This window comes from Pristis pectinata, chromosome 26 (genome assembly GCF_009764475.1).
Source record: "Pristis pectinata isolate sPriPec2 chromosome 26, sPriPec2.1.pri, whole genome shotgun sequence".
Classification (NCBI taxonomy): Eukaryota; Metazoa; Chordata; class Chondrichthyes; order Rhinopristiformes; family Pristidae; genus Pristis; species Pristis pectinata.
This window is the reverse complement of record NC_067430.1, coordinates 32,274,830-32,293,676: the sequence shown is the minus strand read 5'-3', so window position 1 is coordinate 32,293,676 and position 18,847 is coordinate 32,274,830. Positions and strand designations below refer to the sequence as shown.

Here is an 18,847-nt window from a genome sequence, read left to right as displayed (position 1 = left end):
GGGAATGTGAGAAGTTCTGTTCTGGGGAACAGGAAGGACGAGGCGCCGGGGGATCTTTTATGATGACGCGCTCCTGAAACCGCTCTATGAGGGCCAGCGGGCGCTCCGTCCAGCTAATGCTTCCCCCGAGAGCAGCAGCACCGGAACGTTGTGCGGAGGGAGCGGGATGGCGGGTGAGTGACGGCGGCGACTCCCGCGGGCTCGCCCGGTGCCGAGGCCCCAGGCTTGAGCGGACGGGGACAGTGGCCTCCCCGGCCCCGGGGCCGTGTGACCGAGTGGCGGCTGCAGGGACGGGAAAGGCAGCGGACTTTGTGGGGGAGGGAGTGCAGGCGGGGGGAGAGGTTGGAATGGGGGGCGATACAGGGGTGGGGGTGAGGGAGGAGGGTAGGAGGGAGGGAGGGCAAGGGGGAGGGAGGGAAGGTAGGAGGGAGGGAGGGTAAGGGGGAGGGAGGGAAGGTAGGAGGGAGGGAGGGTAAGGGGGAGGGAGGGAAGGTAGGAGGGAGGGCAGGTAAGGGGGAGGGAGGGCAAGGGGGAGGGAGGGAAGGTAGGAGGGAGGGAGGGCAAGGGGGAGGGAGGGAAGGTAGGAGGGAGAGAGGGTAAGGGGGAGGGAGGGAAGGTAAGGGGGAGGGCAGGGGGAGGGAGGGAAGGTAAGGGGGGAGGGCAGGGGGAGGGAGGGAAGGTAAGGGGGGAGGGCAGGGGGAGGGAGGGAAGGTAAGGGGGGAGGGCAGGGGGAGGGAGGGAAGGTAAGGGGGAGGGCAGGGGAGGGAGGGAAGGTAAGGGGGGAGGGCAGGGGGAGGGAGGGAAGGTAAGGGGGAGGGCAGGGGGAGGGAGGGAAGGTAAGGGGGGAGGGCAGGGGGAGGGAGGGAAGGTAAGGGGGGAGGGCAGGGGGAGGGAGGGAAGGTAAGGGGGAGGGAGGGAAGGTAAGGGGGGAGGGCAGGGGGAGGGAGGGAAGGTAAGGGGGAGGGCAGGGGGAGGGAGGGAAGGTAAGGGGGGAGGGCAGGGGGAGGGAGGGAAGGTAAGGGGGGAGGGCAGGGGGAGGGAGGGAAGGTAAGGGGGGAGGGCAGGGGGAGGGAGGGAAGGTAAGGGGGGAGGGCAGGGGGAGGGAGGGAAGGTAAGGGGGGAGGGCAGGGGGAGGGAGGGAAGGTAAGGGGGGAGGGCAGGGGGAGGGAGGGAAGGTAAGGGGGGAGGGCAGGGGGAGGGAGGGAAGGTAAGGGGGGAGGGCAGGGGGAGGGAGGGAAGGTAAGGGGGGAGGGCAGGGGGAGGGAGGGAAGGTAAGGGGGGAGGGAGGGAAGGAAGGGGTGGGATGAGGGAACAGTGTAGGGCAGGATGGGGATTGAATGCTGCCGAGAGGGGAGCTGGTGGTGGTGGTGGTGGTGGGGGGGGAGAAAGTGGTGGTGGGCAGTTGTGGGAAGGGATGCCGGCAGGGTGGAGGGAGGGAGGGAGAAGTGTGGGGCTGCTGTGGGTGGTGGTGGTGGTGGAAGGGATGGTGGGGCAGGGTGTTGGTGGGTGGGTGGGGTGGGGGTAATTGGCTCCATGTGTTGTGGGAGTAGGGGACACTGCTGACAGAAGTTTACCTCCTGCCGTCCTTTTGTCCACATGTGACAGGACGGCACCTGGATTATTGTCACTAAAATATCAAATCCCATTTTTACCTAATTCCCACAGCTCAAAGTAGTAGTTGAGGAAAGTTACTTTCTGTGCTCTTTTAGCTATGTATTTCACTGTACGCTATTATTTTGTTTTAATTTCATTGTGTGGAGCACAATATGGGATAGGTGTTAAAATTGTGGGTTGGTGTTAGGGTTCTGAAACTCTGGGCCCTCCCTGTTGCACCTTCTGACCTCTGCGGGAACCTACTGGACCCAGTTACATGATGCTTGTACTGATCAACATTTCAATCCTTTGTTACTAGGGAAAAGCCATGGGAATAGTCCTAGGTTTTGGTTTGGTGCTGCTTTTTGTGGGGGTCTGTAGTTTGACTGTGGAGCTGCTGAAGTTTGATGGAAAAGGGTGTCTTAGTAATATGAGTCAGTGAGAAGAGGCAATGTGAGGTTTGAATTACTAGTATCTTGATATTGACATCTGTGGGGAGGAGCAGGGCATTTGTTCTGCAACGTTTTAGAGGTTATTTAAAGCTGTAGCACAGAGCAATGGCTTTACAAATACTAAAGTGTTGGGTGATTAGTCCCTATATGTGTCCTTCTCCAAGACAAGCATCTGCTCACATTGTCATAAAGCTATGAGAAAATATAAATATTCTAAATTGCTAAATATTCACACAATGTATATGAACTTTAAAATTTGTTTATCTGTTGGAGAGAGAACATCCCATTAAGTTGAGATGTGATACTGCCTCTTTCTTCTCTGCTTCTTGTAGATTCTTCTTTCAAATGTTTAAAAATTCTTAGTTTGCCATCAAAGACAGCAAACGCTCTTTTTGAATTAAAAGACTGTGGGTCCAAACCCATTCCAGGATTCTTGAGCGCAGAGTCAGGCTGGTCCCTCTAATGGAATGCCTGAGGGACTGCAACACTGTTGTAGATGCTTATGTCAAATGAGGTGTTAAATCAAGGCTTTGGGCTTCTTGGGGAGATGTAAACGATTCCCTGGCACTGTTGCAGCTGACCTTTTGCTAGTGGTTTGGGCTGCCTCAAACAAAAGGATCATCCTTTCATGTACCTCATTGTACTGGCATTGGAGAGGATCCAGAGGAGGTTTACAAGAATGATTCCGGGAACGAAAGGGCTAATGTATTAGGAGCTTTTGACGGTTGTGGGCCTGTACTCGCCGGAGTTTAGAAGGATGAGTGGGGATCTCATTGAAGCCTACCGAATATTGAAAGGTCTGGATAGAATGGACGTGGAGAGGATGTTTTCAGTAGTGGGAGAGTCTAGGACCAGAGGGCACAGCCTCAGAATAAAGGGGCGTCCCTTTAGAACAGAGATGAGGAGGAATTTCTTCAGCCCAAAGGTGGTGAATCTGTGAAATTCATTGCCACAGACGGCTGTGGAGGCCAAGTCATTGGGTATATTTAAAATGGAGGTTGATAGGTTCTTGATCAGTAAGGGCATCAAAAGTTACATGAGAAGGTAGGAGAACGGGGTTGAAAGGGAAAAGTAAATCAGCCATGATCGAATGGCAGAGCAGTCTTGAAGGACCAAATGGCCTCATTCTGCTCCTGTGTCTTATGGCCTCTCTTTGTAGGATTTTGTTGCACACAAGTTTTGAGCTAGATTTTCTGCACTGTAGCAGTGACTCCAAAAATGTTTTATTGTGCAATCAATTTTGAAATCCTGAAAGGCATTGTGTAAATGCAGAATTTCCCTTTTCCATTCTGAACAGCGGTGACACTCAGCTGATGTCTTCAAAATTCACCTAGACATTTAAAACCGCAATGTGAGAGAATCTTGGTTCTCTCAGTATATACTTCCTGTTCAAGAACAGGAAATATACCTGCTGTGTAATTGGTCACTGTCTGCTGACCTTGTATGCATTCTTCATTATAGAATAGAATAGAACAGAACAGTACAGGAACAGGCCCTTTGGCCCACGATGTCTGTGTCGATCATGGTGCCAATTTAAAGGGATCCCTTCTGCTTGCCATGGTCTATATCCCTCCATTCGCTACCAGTTCAAGTGCCTGTCTAAATGCCTGTTAAATGTTACTATCATATCTGCTTTCACCACCTCCCCTGTCAGCACGTTCCAGGCCCCCACCACTCTGTGTGTAAAGAAATAAAATTTGCCTTTCAAATCTCTTTTAAACTCTCTCCCTCTTGCCTTGAACCTCTGCCTGTTAGTATTTGATATTTCCACGCTGGGGAAAGACTCTGACCACCTACCCTATCTCTGCCTCTCATGGTTTTCTAAACTTCTATCAGGTACACCCTCAGCTTCTGATGCTTCACAGTAAACAATTCAAGTTTACTCAACCTTCTCTTATAGCTAATACTTTCTAATCCAGGCAACATCCTGATGAACCTCTTCTGCACCCTCTCCAATGCTTCCACATCTTTCCTGTAATGAGGCAACCAGAACTGCACTCATAAACCCAAATGTGGCCTAACCAAAGTTTTATACAGTTGCAACATGACTTGCTGAAGGTGAGAGTGCCATATTTCCACCCTGTCCACTGGTGTTGCTGCTTTCAGTCCAAGATCCCTCTGTACATCAATGCTCCAAAGAGTCCAAAAGAGTGCTCCATTTATTTTGTTTTTGGAAAATAAAATACAAAATAAACTTCCAATTTAAATAAAGGAATTGAAATTTAGCTTCTAGGATTGTGTCAAATAATTTTGAGAGCCATTTGAGCAGAGGGCAGTGATACAGCAGATAGCGCTGCTGCCTCACCATGCTGGAGATGTGGGACCAATCCTGACCTCCAGCGCTGTCTGTGTGGAGCTTGCCCGTTCTCCCTATGGCTGTGTGGGTTTCCTTCAAGTGCTCCAATTTCCTCCCACATCCCAAAGATTAGCAGGTTGTTAAGTTAATAGGTCACTGTACATTGCCCCTAGTGTGTGGGTGATTGGTAGAATCTAGGGGGGAGTTGATGAGAATGTGGGGAGAATAAAAGTGGTATTAGTGCAGGATCAGTGTAACTGGATGGATGATGATCAGCATAGACTCAGTGGGCTGAAGGGCCTGTTTCTGTGCTGTATCCCTCTGTCACTCTCTGACTAAGGCATTGAATGGCAAAGGAAAATATTCTACCGATTAAAGCAACTGACAGCAATTTATTTTGGGATTTGAGTATATTCCCAGCATTTTGTAGTCAAGATCACAGGTCTGGACAAATCTATCAAATCCCGGGTCAGGCAACAAGTACCAAGTCAACACATGTGCCTCAGAGGTCGGTCTTCCTTCCTGGACCATAGCTTGCCCTCCACCATAGGTAACAGATCCCTTGACTGCATCTCATCTGCTTCACACCACTTCCGATCCCACCCTCTCTCCTTCTGGACTGGGCAAGGACAGAGTTCCCTTTGTCCTCGTCTTCCACCTGTCTCTTTTTAGTGGACCATCCTTTGCAATTTCCACCACCTTCGACAAGATTCCACCACCAGACGTGACTTCCCCTTCCCTCTCCTTTCAGCAGTCCGAAGGGTCTGTTCCCTGCTCCATTCTTCCATCCCCACCTTACGTAACTTTTCAACTCTCTGGACTCAAATTTTACAACTCTTGCATTCCTCTTGCTGTGTTCTCATTTTCTGACTGTCCTTATCTCATAGCTTGTGTGAACAAAAGAAATGTTCTTCCTCTCCACCTGCCCCTATTAACCCATTGACCAGATGATCTCATGTATCGCTCATCCCCAGGGCAACCCTAGCTTTGCCCTCTGAGATCTTCCTTGATCCTATCTGTCATTCCACACCACCACCAACCCCCCCCCCCCCCCCCCCGGATAAATGCTGATACCGCACTTCATTTAGTTTAATCTTAACCAGTAAGATGGTGGCAGTCATGTGCATTCAAGCAATAATGATTTAATTCTTGGTTGCATCAAAATGTTTACAGCAGATTACCTACAATGTAATGAGCGTATTGTCAGGGTGGAGATTGCTTAGTAAACTTCCCCCACAATAACATTTGGTTATTTGTCATTTGTCTACACATTTTACAAATAAAAGGTAATAGTTGAGTGCCTGGAGACGTTTGCATCTCAACTTCTTTAGGATGCAGCCATATGCCTGTTCAGTGATTATGTGCCATTGCCACTCAAAAATCCTTGCTTCCTCTGTTTTGCTTCATGGCACCCGATATAACTTTCTCAGCTGCGGAAACGGATACGTATCTGGTCAAACTTCACCAGTGTTCCCTTTTACAAATGGCAGTGTACAGGAACAAAGTGGATTAGCCATTACCCACACTCCCCCAAACGCCTATGGTCGCCAGCACTCCCATCAGTTCCTTCCAGCCCCTTGGACAGGTGCCTTCATGATCGTCCAGTTAGCTGACTGTGTCGAAACACTGTAGGCCATTGGAACAGACCTGGTTTATTCAGGCGGTCACAAATACTCCTTCCTTTTAAAACAAAGACTTATTCAGTTGCATATTTCTAACGTGCCTTTTTTTGTTGAAGAATGAACCACTTTATTCATCCGTGTGACTAAAATAATTTTGGTCTCCAGTTTCTTAATTACATTCTGATAATGCAAAGTTGTCTTGACTTGCTTTTTGCAACTTGGTCCACCGATCTATCCAGCAGTGGTGAATGTGATAACGTGTGCAGAGTTGATGGGAATCAAGGGATGTGATGTTAGTGCAGGAATGAAGGGCTGAACGGTTTCTTATGTCCTTTCATCTCACCAGTGAAACTAACAACTACTGTGTTTTTAAGGCATAAATGATGAGTACAATTTTAAGTAATTTACGCTGATCTAACACTATTCATATTTTAAAGTTCAAGAAATGATTTATATGTTGGAAGATATTGAAAAACATCCATGTGACTTAATTATGGTTCCTTGCTCAATTTTCTAAGAATGAACTCTTAAATAGATTATTCCATTAGGAATTGCTAATTGTTTAATTGCCTCTTTGATTTAATCTGTTATACCATGTGCATGAAATTAGTAAAATAACTTATCTGAAGAAATGGTAACGGTACTGCAAAAGCACAAATGATTGGTATTGGTTTATTATTGTCACTTGTACCGAGGTACAGTGAAAATCTTGTCTTACAAACCGATCTTACAGGTCAATTCATTACACAGTGCAGTTACAGTGAAATCATTTAAACATTGGGTATCAAATCCTGTATTGCATTGTGTAGGATTTTGAACTGATGGCCGCCAGGGATGTGTGATAAAATTAGGTGTGGTGCAATTATTAAATGAACAGAGATTAGTATTGCTGCCTCACAGCTCCACGTAGTTGGGTTTAATCCCAACCTCTGATGCTGTCTCCGTGGAGTCTGCATGCTCACTCTGGCTGCATGGGTTTCTCCTGGGTCCTCTGGTTCCTCCTATATCCTCAAGACTCTCTGGTTGATTGGCCACTGTGAATTACCCTTTAGTGTGGGAAAGGAACCAAAAGAGGAGTTGATGGGCACGTGGGAGAGAGAGCTCAAGTTGCAGGGTAACAAGGAAATAAGTAGATGGGTGCTAGCATTGAACTGATGGAGCAACTGGCCTGTTGTGTCATAATAAACAAATCTTGCCACCGTTTCATCTGCGTCATCACACTCTTCCCATTGCAACCCCAAGTTACAGCAGTTCGAGTAACAGAGATTTGCCCTTGAAGAGTTCACAAGTCATTCCCAAAAAAATCCAGGATACAGAATAAAAACTTGCTTTTACAATATTTATGTGAAAAAAAATTAATAAACACCAAAATTAATTTTCCTTTGTGTTATGGAAAATTGCAATATGGACCATTTTCTAGGAACACAACCCCCTGTAATATGGGGTTCAACTGCACCTTTTTTTTTAAAAACTCATATTTAAATGTGCTAACCTCAGTTTTTTGTAAATGCTGACAAGGTAGGAATGATATCAAGTTGTGTTTCACTTAAATACAGTTTGCAGAAGTTTGAAAAGCTTTTACGAGCAAAGTTGCAGTATCTTTGATCCTCAACAGAAGCTTTAGAGGAATCTCTATTGTTTAATGTGCATGATTCCTTTGTTTTTTTTATACATTCTTTAGATCTTCGACATGACAGTAATTGCATATTTTGAAGTGCAAGAATTTTTTGGAGCTATTCTAACTTGATATTTTTTTCAACAATGCCTGTTTTTGGTAATACAGGAAATACAGCAAACTATTGTGCACCACAAGCTTTCATAAACAACTACGTGACCACATAATTCACTTTTTTGTGATGTTGGTGGGGGATGGATATCATCCTGGACACCTGAGGAGAACCTCTCTGTCTTCCAGCATCACCACTGGATTGTTTGCGTCCATCCAAGAGAACAGGATCTTGAGCAAGAGGGCACCTCCAATACTGCAACAACCCCAGGGAGTCCTGGCTGGATTTCTGTACTCTGGGTCTCAGGCATGAGATGTGAACCCACAACCTTCTGACTCAAAGATGTTAATACTGTCAAAGCCAGAATTAATGTACTTGGAGTAATTAAGAATTTTCATTTGAAGATATGAATTAGGAACAAAAGTCAGCCAGTCAGTCCCTTGAGCCTGCTCCAGCAGTTAGTAAGATCAAGGCTGATCTGACTGTAAGTTCAACTCTGCACTCCCATCTCCCCACAATGACCTTGCACATCAAGAATATATATGCAGTACCTCTGCCCTAAAGTTTAAAGAGTCTGCTTGCACTGCCCTTTGAAGAAAGTTCTCAAGAAATTTTCTCCCTTCTGTTTTAATTGGGTGACCCTTTTTTTTAAAGAAAGGGGGTTGCTCATTCTAGATTCTTCCACAGTTAGTCACATCCCCTCCACATCAAAATTCTCAGGATCTTGTATGTTTCAATTGAGTTGCTTCTCATTTTTCTAAATAGTAATGAATACAAGCCTAGCCTGTCCAATCTTTCTCTTAAGATGATCATTTCAGATATCAGTCTAATAAACCTTCTGAACTGCTTCCAGCACAATAATATCCTTCCCTTAAGTAAGGAGACCAATACTGTACACAGTGCTGCAGATGTGGTCTCAACAATGACTTTTATAACAAACGTATCCTACCTGCTTTTGCACTCAATAACATTATGTCAGTTTTCCTGATTTCTGATCCTGCATACTAACCATTAGCAAAGCCTGCACCAGGACACCCAGATCTTCTGCTTTTCAGACCTCTTCAATGCCTTACTGTTTAAATAATACTGCATTTTAGTTTTACTGCCAAATGAAACATTTCACATTTTCTATATTATCCTTGACTATACAGGCACAGTGGTGCAGCAGAAAGTGCTGCTGAACAGCTCCAGCGACCCAGGTTCAATGCTGAAGTCAGTGAGTGTGTTTCCCCTCGGTGCTCCGGTTTCCTCCCACATGGGTTAATTGGCTACTGTAACTTGTCCCAGTGTAGGTGGTGGGCAGGCGAGTTAGAGGATAGTTGATAGGCATGTGAGAGTATGGGTTATAGTGAAATGAAACTGGTGGGAATGCTCTGAGAGCCAGTATAGACTTGATGGGCCAAATGGCGGCCACCTCTGCCATTAGAGAATATGAATTTAAAATTTGTCACCACAAGTATCTCTGCGCCATTAGCTAGTATCCATGCCAACATGTTGCCTCCCACACCATGAGCTTTTATTTTTCAGCAGAAACCTTAGATGTGGTACGTTATTGAATTCCTTTTGGAAATCCACTGGTTTCCCTTTATCTGCAGCTCATGTTGGACAGTCTTAGAGTTATACAGCACAGAAACAGGCCCTTTGGCCCAACTCATTCTTGCCAACCAAGTTGCCTAACTGAGCTAGTTCCATTTGCCTGTTTGGCTCATATAGCTCTGAACCTTTCCTATCCATGTACCTTCCAAATGTATTTTAACTTTCACCTGTAATTATGACATTTATGTGTAACTTGTGTTAAATTTATATAAACTTATGTTTGTCCTTGTCTTATAATGTACTGTGCTGCTGCTGCATAAAGCCAATTTTCATGGCATTTATGTCCTGTGTATATATGCCCATGACAGCAATAAACTTGAACCTAATTGTACCTGCCTCTACCACTTCCTCTATATACTCACCACCCTGTGTGGAAACAGTTGCCCCTTGGGTCCCTTTTACATCTTTCCCCTCTCACTTTAAACCTGTGCCCTCTAGTTTTGTACCCCCCTACCCAGGGGAAAAGACTCCGTCGCTTCAAAGAACTTCAATAAATTGATCAACGTGATTTTCCTTTCAGAAAACTATATTGACTTCACCTGGTTACCTTGAATTTTTCAAAGTGCCCTTCCATAATGTATTTTATAAATGCTAATATTTTTTCTGTGACTGATTTTAAGCTGATTGGCCTGTAGTTTCCAACTTCCTGTGTCTCTCCCTTTGTCAAAGTTACATTTGCCTTCTTACAATCTAATAGAACTTTCACTGGATCTTGGGAATTTTGGAAAATTAAAGGCAATCCACCAACTATATCACTGGCTACTTCTTTTAAGGTCCCAGGATGAAGTCCATCAGAATCCTGAGACATCAGCAGGCAGATCCAACAATTTGCTCAGTTCCACTGTCCTGGTGATTTGTAATTTTCCTGAGTTCCTCCCTCTCTTCCAATGCCTGATTTGCAGCAATTTATGGGCTGTTGCTTGTATTTTCCGCAGTGAAGACTGATGCACACTGCCTGAGATGGTGGTGGAGGTAGAGACTCTCACAGCATTTAAAAAGAATCTAGACAAGCACTTGAATCACCAAGGCAGAGAAGACTACAGACCAACTGCTGGTGAATGGGGTCAGTATGGATGGTAGGCCTCAGGGCCTCTCTGCTTCATGACCCTATGACTATGAATGGTAGAGCAAGCTCAAAGGGCCAAGTGGCCTACTCGTGCTTTTTCCTGTGTTTCTATAGATCTGCTTTCATAAAGTTACAACAGGGAGGGCTGCATATTTTAAAGCTATTGTTTTTCAACCATGTGAGACCCCTCTCCATTACTTAGTTGTAAAGTGAGAATTTTATTTGCTGCAGTACTTGATGTTTGACTAGTTTTTTTTTATTTTCAGGTGACATTCAGCAGAATCAATAATTACACTGGTTCCTTCTCACTGACTGCTGAAGAACTGAATTCAGTTGCCCTTGTTGAACATCATACCTGTGTTTACTTGCCACGGGTATCTTTTGTGTAACTCCCTGGAATAATGGATACTTTTTCTGTTTGTTACTTCTTCACTAAACAATACATGGTGAGTGGATTTTGTGTCAATGATAATTTCCTTTGGGTCTATGTATTGTGCCTGTGTGCTGGAACTGGAAAATTACATGTTTGTTTAATTATAATTTGTTATTAAATTTTTTAAAAATTTTATTTACAGCGTGGTAACAGGCCCTTCCAGCCCAAGAGTCCACGCCGCCCATTTTAAACCCCCAAATTCACCTACCCATACATCTTTGAAATGGGGGAGGAAACCGGAGCACCCGGAGGAAACCCACGCCGACATGGGAGAACGTACAACCTCCTTACAGACAGCGACGGGAATCAAACCCCGATCGCTGGCGCTGTAATAGCTTCGCGCTAACGGCTACGCTACCGTGCCGCCCCCTTACAGAAACTTATTGAAACTATTTGTTGTCAAAAGAAGTCATAAATTGCTAAATTTGTTCTGAATCTTTTCATCTGTATAGAAACAACAGACTAGTTAAATTAGTTCGGCACAGCGTTGTGGGCCGAAGGGCCTGTTCCCGTGTTGTACTGTTCTATGTTCTAAAAAGTCACAGAATGACAGCAGAGGAGGAGGTCATTCTCCCTTCATGTCAATCACGATGTGCGTTAAATCTGAATACGTTGCAGAGTCAACAAAAATAATTTAAATCCTAGATTCGTATCAGTCGTACAGCATAGTAGGATTGATTTTGGCAGCATTGCCTTTGGTGTTTGGTTTAACAGGTTGAGTGGATGATTGACTTGGGCTTTTGTCTCAAACCCATTTAGTGCAGTAAGTGCACTGTTGGCTCAGGGTGTAGTCAGCTGCAATTTCAAGATCTTTGTGTTTAAATAAAGCCCTTTCAGTGGCTCTTGTAGAGGTTCTAACATAGACAAACTCAGCAAACCCAGTTAACCTTCACTTGCCCACTCTTATTGGGCTTTGAACATTGTTAAAATTCAAATAATTACTTTTGTTAAATGGAAAGATGGATTTTCAGTACAGTATTCAATTTTGAGCATGTTGCAGGTAGGTTAAGATTAAAGTGCTCAGAGTTGATGCTGTTTTGCTTTATGGTGTTTGCAGCCAATTTTTGTTTATATGGAATTTTTACAGAATCAAGGTTATAGCACAGAATTGTACCTTGCAGACAACATATCAATCTCCTCCATTGCAGTTTTTGGGTATGAGCTGCTCTGGGAGTCTTCAACTCTAGACACCATGAATTTTCAGGCTGGCATGTCAGACTTCTTTCTGATTATCTCCCTCAGCTGATCATCCCGTGCTCTTCTATGTTCAACACTTAAAGTGGCATTGCCATGGAGTGTACTCCTGGTGGGAGACTTCAGCATCCATCACCAAGAGTGACTTGGTACCACTGTCACTGAGTGAGCTGGCAGAGTCCTGAGGAACTTGGGTGCCAAACTGGATATGCAGCAGATAGTGACTGAACTGACACAAGGGAAAAACTACTTGACTTTGTACGCTCCCATCTACCTGGGTGCATCTCACAGAGTCATACAGTATGTGGCAAGCAGGGAGGGTTCCTGATGTGAGGCTTCTTGGGTCTGGAGTTAATGTTGAGGACTCCCAGGACTGCTGTACCACCACCTCTGGTGTGTGTGCCTTACCTCTGAGACATTGAAGAAACAGCCACAGTTCCATTACATCGTTGCCAGGTCTAAATCTGGGAATGTGCTGCCAATGATATCTTCAACCAGAAGAACTGCAGCAGTTCAAGAAGGTGTCTCACTGCCTCTTTCTTGAGAGGCATTTGGGTATGGGCAATGTTGGCTTTATTACCAATGCTAATAACCTGAAAACTTTATTTCTGAAATAAGGCTACCACTGAAAATTGGGATGGAATTTATACTGGGTAACATGGAAGAAGACAAGCACTGAATGAGATGTATGAGGCTTCTGGGCAGATTTGCTAGTGCTGCTAGGAAGGGTTTAAATTAGATTGGCAGAGAGGTGGGACTATTGTGTCTCCACCCAACTTGCTTATCCTGTTGGAAAAGTCAGCAGGCATGAAGACTTTTGATAAGCGAGCAGAAATATGGAAGCCAAAAGGTCATTGTTTGCACTAGTGTAAAATGGATGATCAAATTGGACACTCGACACACACACACTATTCCACTCCATTTTATTCCCTTGCTTGTGGGTTTAATCTTCAGGTAATAAAGTAAGAACAGTTTAAAGAGCACAGCTTCTGATTGCTCTGTACTTGAATCACATACTGTCCCAATTTAGACCCTGCATCTAATTATTTTCTACCACTTAGTACACAGGTTAAGCTTTAATGTGCATCATCTGGGTGCTTTAAACGCGAAACTTGCTTCATGTTCCTCCATGAAATGTGTACTCGTACTCTAGAAGTAGGTTGCCAAATGTGGACAAATATCAAGGAGCAGTGGGTGAATGATGTAAGTGGTGTCACTGCTAGATCAGAGGTCTGAATGTTAAGTGACGTGAATAGTAAGGGGTAAATGCTTTTATTTGCTCCGCTCTATACAGTGGACTCACTGCTATCCGCTGTTTGGTGTGTTTTTAAGTGCTTTGAATGATGCCACATTTGATCATGATATTTATGTGCATATAGCAAATACATACGTTGCAGGAAGAGAATTTCTGCTGTACAGTAACTGAATATTAATTAATGAAGTTACTTGAAACTTTTCATGAATGATTTAAAAACCACATTTTCAAGAAGTAGCCATCTTTTTCCGAACTGAGTAAATGATCTCCCATGATGTTACACGTTAGCTCTCTGGAGGCAGTCAGGATATTTAGTAGAAGCATTGTTAACACACGTGATCTAGCCCCTCTTCAGTGACCGTACTGGGAAGCCATCAGTGGCAGCAGATTCCCGTGAGGTGGTTAAAAGGCTAGTGTCAGCATTGTGATGGAATGCTTTCACAAAACAGCCTGCTTGATTGACATCCCATCCACCATCCCCATTCATTCCCTCTCCCACCAGCTCACGAAATGCACTGCAGTTACTCACCTGTGGAAATGGAGGGGTATGGGGTTAGTGCCAGAAAGTGGTGATGAGGCAAAAGATTGATAGCTATCTTATTGAATGGCAGAGCAGGCACAGGGGCAGATTGGCTTGCTACTATTTATCTGATGATATTCTGACAGCACCACCCAAACCACAGCCACTACCACCAAGGACAGCAGGTGCATGGAAACACCACCACCTGCAGATTCCCTCCAATTCACATCCCACTGTGACCTGGACGTATATTGCCAATCTTTCATTAGTGCTGAGTCTGAACCCTACAACACTTGATGCAACAGCATATATCAGAATCAGGTTTATTATCACTGTCTTGTACAATGTGAAATTTGTTGTTTTGCAGCAGCAGTACAATGCAAAGATATAAAACTACTATAAATTACAAAATAAATAGTGCAAAACAAAAAGAAATAATGAGGTAGTGTTCATGGACCATTCCGAAATGAGTATGGGTCTTCAGGCTCCTGTACCTCCTCCCTGATGGTAGTAATGAGAAGAGGGCATGTCCTGGATTGTGAGGGTCCTTAATGATGGATGCTGCCTTCTTGAGGTACCACTTCTTGAAGATGTCCTCAATGGTAGGGAGGGTTATGCCTGTGATGGAGCTGGCTGAGTCTACAACCCTCTGCAGCTTCTTGCGATGCTGTGCAGTGGAGCCTCCATACCAGGCTGTGACGCAGCCGTTCAGAATGTTCTCCACTGTACACCTATAGAAATTTGCAAGAGTCTTTGGTGACATGCCAAATCTTCTCAAACTCCTAACGAAGTTGAGTAGATACACTGCAGCAGTTCAAGAGAGTAGTTCAACACATGCTAACAAGTGTAGGGATGCATAATAAGTGATGGCACGTACATACATGTCACTTGCGGGCTATTTGTTGTATATTTATTTAAATAGGCTCCTACTGGTAAATTGTCAGCTTTTGACCTTGAGAAGTGACCACATTAGTGGTTACAAAACTCAGCAACCCATGTGTGGCTTTCTCTCTATTTTTGGATCTTTAAAGTGTGATGTGTACCACTTAAAGACTGGAGGATAACGTGACATTGCTGATTGTGTTACATAATATGTTATTGAGGCTGAAGTTTTATGGTACCAGAATAACTTTTTGTGACCTTTTTATGACAATTGTAGCGTGATGAATTCACTGTGCTTTTTTGGGATTTGAATTCTGTTTTGTGAATGCTTGGAAATGAGATAATTTTTAACATTATCTTGCATTGAAGTCCAGACTACAGAACAATGCATGTGCTTGGCAGGTGGAGGCAGAGTAATGAGGAAAAGGTGAGGAGTGACATTAATGTGTAGGAAGGTGAGGGTGAAGCTTGTTGTGTGAGTGAGACAGGGAGATGTTGGAAATTTGGGAAGGAAGTTGTATTGAAGAATTGGAGTAGTGTTATGATGTGACGGTGGTGATAAAGTGGCTTTGTATCTGGGAGAACAGGCATTGATGAGGGTGGTGGTGCCAAGGATAAGGGAAGCGGTTATTGGGTGTGGGAGCAGTGGATGGGAAATTGTAGAGTGCTGCTAGGAAGAGCAGAAAAATTGTTTGCTGTCTTGGTAACTTTGTCTTTTATCTTAGCAAACTTAGTTTTTCTCTGGCGTGTTGGAGGCTGAGGGGGCGACCTGATGGAAGTATATAAAATTATGAGAGGCAGAGATAGGGTAGATAGTCTTTTTTTTCCCAGGGTGGAAGCGTAAAAGTACTAGAGGGTGTAGCTTTAAGGTCAGAGGGGGGAAGTTTAAAGGAGACACGAGACTGCCGATGCTGGAGTCTGGAGCAACGAACAAAATGCTGGAGGAACTCAGCAGGTTGAGCAGCATCTGTGGAGGGGAATGGACAGTCGATGTTTTGGGTCGAGACCCTTCATCTGGACTGAAAAGAGGGGGGATAGCCAGTGTGAAGAGGTAGAGGGAAGGGGTGGAGCAAGAGCTGGCAAGCGATGGGTGGATCCAGGTGAGGAGGGAGTGATAGGTAGGTGGAGGAGGGAAGAGTGGAAACAGCAGAAGAAGCTGGGAGGTGAGAGCTGGAGGCAGCAAAGGGCTGCAGATGATGGCATCTGATAGAGGAAAGTGGAGCATGGAACCAAATAGGGGAGGTGGGGAGGGCAGATGGGAACAGTGTGGGGAGGGGACTCAGTGGGAGGGGTGTGTAGGTGATGGGCAGATGGAGACAGTGGAGGAAAGGAAAGAAGGGGAAAGAAACAGGGTGATGGGGGGCTCCAAAACTCCCCCCAGTTGCTTCAAGATTGCCCCAATACCGGTCGGCAAGGGATGCAGTGAGACAAGAATGTGAACGTAATCCAGGTGTGTTCTTTTTAAATTTGCCTGGAATCTCCATGCATGCAGCAGGATCAATTTTTCACTGGTTGTAGTATTTGCATGAAATCAACTCTGGCTTTTGCAAAGAAGAGCTGTGAGCACTACTTCCAGAAGGAAAATCACCTTGTCAGCTAATATGAAACCATATGAAGCAAGTATCTCTTGGCATCTTAACATTTTGTAAGGTGGAGCACCATGTTCTAAATGTTTATCTGTGATGTTTCTTTAGCAAATTCTAATTGATATTTGTTGCTTAACCTTTGCCCTTGCACGTCCTTGGAGGAACATTCATAGAGTTATACAGTATGGAAACAGGCCCTTCAGCCCAACTTGTCCATACTGACCTAACATTGCTGGACTGTTTTGAACAACATTACAGTGAATTCTTCTGCTAGATGTTGGTTTTACTACTGCATTTGTCCTTTTTCAAGGAAACTATATTTTAGCTGCATTGTTTTTCATATTAATGCAACGTCCATCTTCCCTTTCATCTGATCTGAATCTGATGCTTCCAGTTATCATTCTTCCCATGTCATCTGCTTTTCCAGCTCTGGCAAAATTGGAACTATCTGTGAATGCAAATGTCTTTTCTTTGTTACAAGGTTCCTGTCCATTTGGGATTCCAGTATCGAGTTGCATTTTAGGCATTGCATTCACTTTTGCCATGTCCTATTTGTGTTTGGCTTATAACAAATACTTCTCTTTGTAAAGAAATTCTTTGCTCTTTGCTCCCTGCTCTTGGAAACATGCAGTGATCACTGGGAGCTGTGCTGAGCTTCTCAGAAAGCTAGTGTGATTTTTGTTCCCCCCCCCCCCCCCACCCCTCACTTTTATTTGCAAAGATACTAAATTTACTTGTTAAACTTGTTTCTTTTCCCTGGATACACATTTTCCCTTTTTAAGTTCAATAGAAGCCAATTAATGTATAGAGTTACTTTGGTTTGGAGGGCCAGTGAGAGAGCTGGGCCCTGTATTCACAACCACACCATAACATTGTTTGCCGGAAGGAAGAGCTTGTAACATGACCACTCACAAATTTTAATGATTTGCACTTAGTTCAAGATCTTTAAATAAAAGAGATAACTGACAGATATTGCACAAGGATTTGATTTGTTACCACATCGGCAATAATGGTAAGCCTTATTTCTTGTGCACACAAATTCCTATCAATGATTGTTTACAGCTCCACGTGGATATCGTGTTACCATTTAAGCATTGGGTAGAGAGCATCTACCAATAGAGACATAAGAGACTGCAGATGCTGGAATCTGGAGCTAAAAACAAACTGGAGTAACTCAGTGGGTCAGGCAGCATCTGTGGAGGCAGCAGGATGGTCAAAGATTTGGGTGGAGAGCCTGTATCAAGATTGAGAGTCAGGAGGGGAGATAGGCGGTATAAGTAAGAGGGAGGGATGAGGCAGGAGCAGATGGGTGATAGGTAGAACCAGGTGAGGAGGGTGATGATGGACAGATGGAACCAGGGGAGAGTAGAAGTAGAGACTGGCTGGAAGGTGGAAACAAGAGGCTGCAGATGTGCTGTCTGATGAGTAAGGAAGATGATAAGTGGAACCAGATAAAGGAGCGATGAGGAGCAATGAAACTAGTTTGGGGGAGGGCAAATGAGTTGGGGGGGAACCAGTAGGGAAGAGAAAGGAACACAGGAAAGTAGGAAAATGTAATGTTCATACCATTGGATTGTAGACTACCCAGGCAGAATATGAGGTGCTGCCCTCATTTGCATTTGGCTTCACCCTAGCACTGGAGAAGGAGAAAACTGACAGGTTGGTATGAATGAGTTGAAATGACATGTGACCCAGTGTTCATTATGGCCGTTGCAGACAGAAGGTAGGTGGTAAAATAGTCATCTGGTCTGCACTTAGTCCTGTCGACATAGAGGCAGCCATGTCAAGAGCACTGAATTCAGTAGATGAGGTTAGAGAAGGTGTGTGTGAATCTTCTGATGATCTACAAGTGCTGTTTGGGCCCCTTGGTCATGGAGGGACAAGTGTTATGCCTCTTACAGTTACAGGGGTAAGTGCCAGGGGATGGGGAGGATGGGTGGGTAGGGATGAGCAAACCAGGGAGTTACGGAGATAGTGGTCTCCATGGAAAGCAGGAAGGGATGGGGAGGGAAAGATGTGACTAGTTTACAAATGGATGTTGACCAAGATCCAATGTTGGACCTTTGCCTTCATGTTTTCCTCTGTGGCCTTCATAGGCTATCAAACGCTGCCACTTTTTTTTAAAGAGAAGTACTTCCAACAAAATTGCTAATGCTCTACTCCTAATAACTTTTTTGTAGAATGTATTCAGTCTCCATATTGACCTTTTTTTTGAGACAATGATTTATATGGCCTTATCTAGTATGTTTGCAATTTACCAAACCTAAGTACACAATGTAGACTCTCAAAACTGTGTCTGCGTGTCAACAAACTTGGCCTCTCGTCCATCATATATCTTTGCCATATTTTGTGCCATTTTTGCACTATGCCGACCAGGTACGTTGGTGAGGAGAAGGGTATGCAGGATTCAGTGGTGCAGTGTGCGACATCAGAGATGTTCGTAATGATTAACAAGTCACATGATGTTGGGAATCGTGAGCAGAGTCAGTAGAGTTCTTGGATTGATTGGAAGTTGTCCAATTCCAAGATGTGCTTGTGTTTTTTCCCCTCTGAATTGTTGATTTTTTTTTGTAAGTTGTTATTTCAGTTCCATGTGGATGGGGAAATTTTAAAGTATCTTTGAGA

At 44.5% G+C, this 18,847-nt stretch overlaps 1 protein-coding gene across 5 annotated transcripts in view; it reads left to right on the top strand.

The window, feature by feature from the left end:
* Positions 1 to 29: 29 nt before the first annotated feature.
* Positions 30 to 18,847, top strand: part of mib2 (MIB E3 ubiquitin protein ligase 2) — a 215,715-nt gene continuing 196,897 nt past the window's right edge. For all 5 annotated transcript variants that reach the window (XR_007958246.1, XR_007958247.1, XM_052039217.1 and 2 more), the window contains exons 1-2: positions 30 to 173; positions 10,619 to 10,798. The gene's annotated coding sequence lies outside the window, so the exon portion shown is untranslated. The remainder of the gene's footprint in view (positions 174 to 10,618; positions 10,799 to 18,847) is intronic.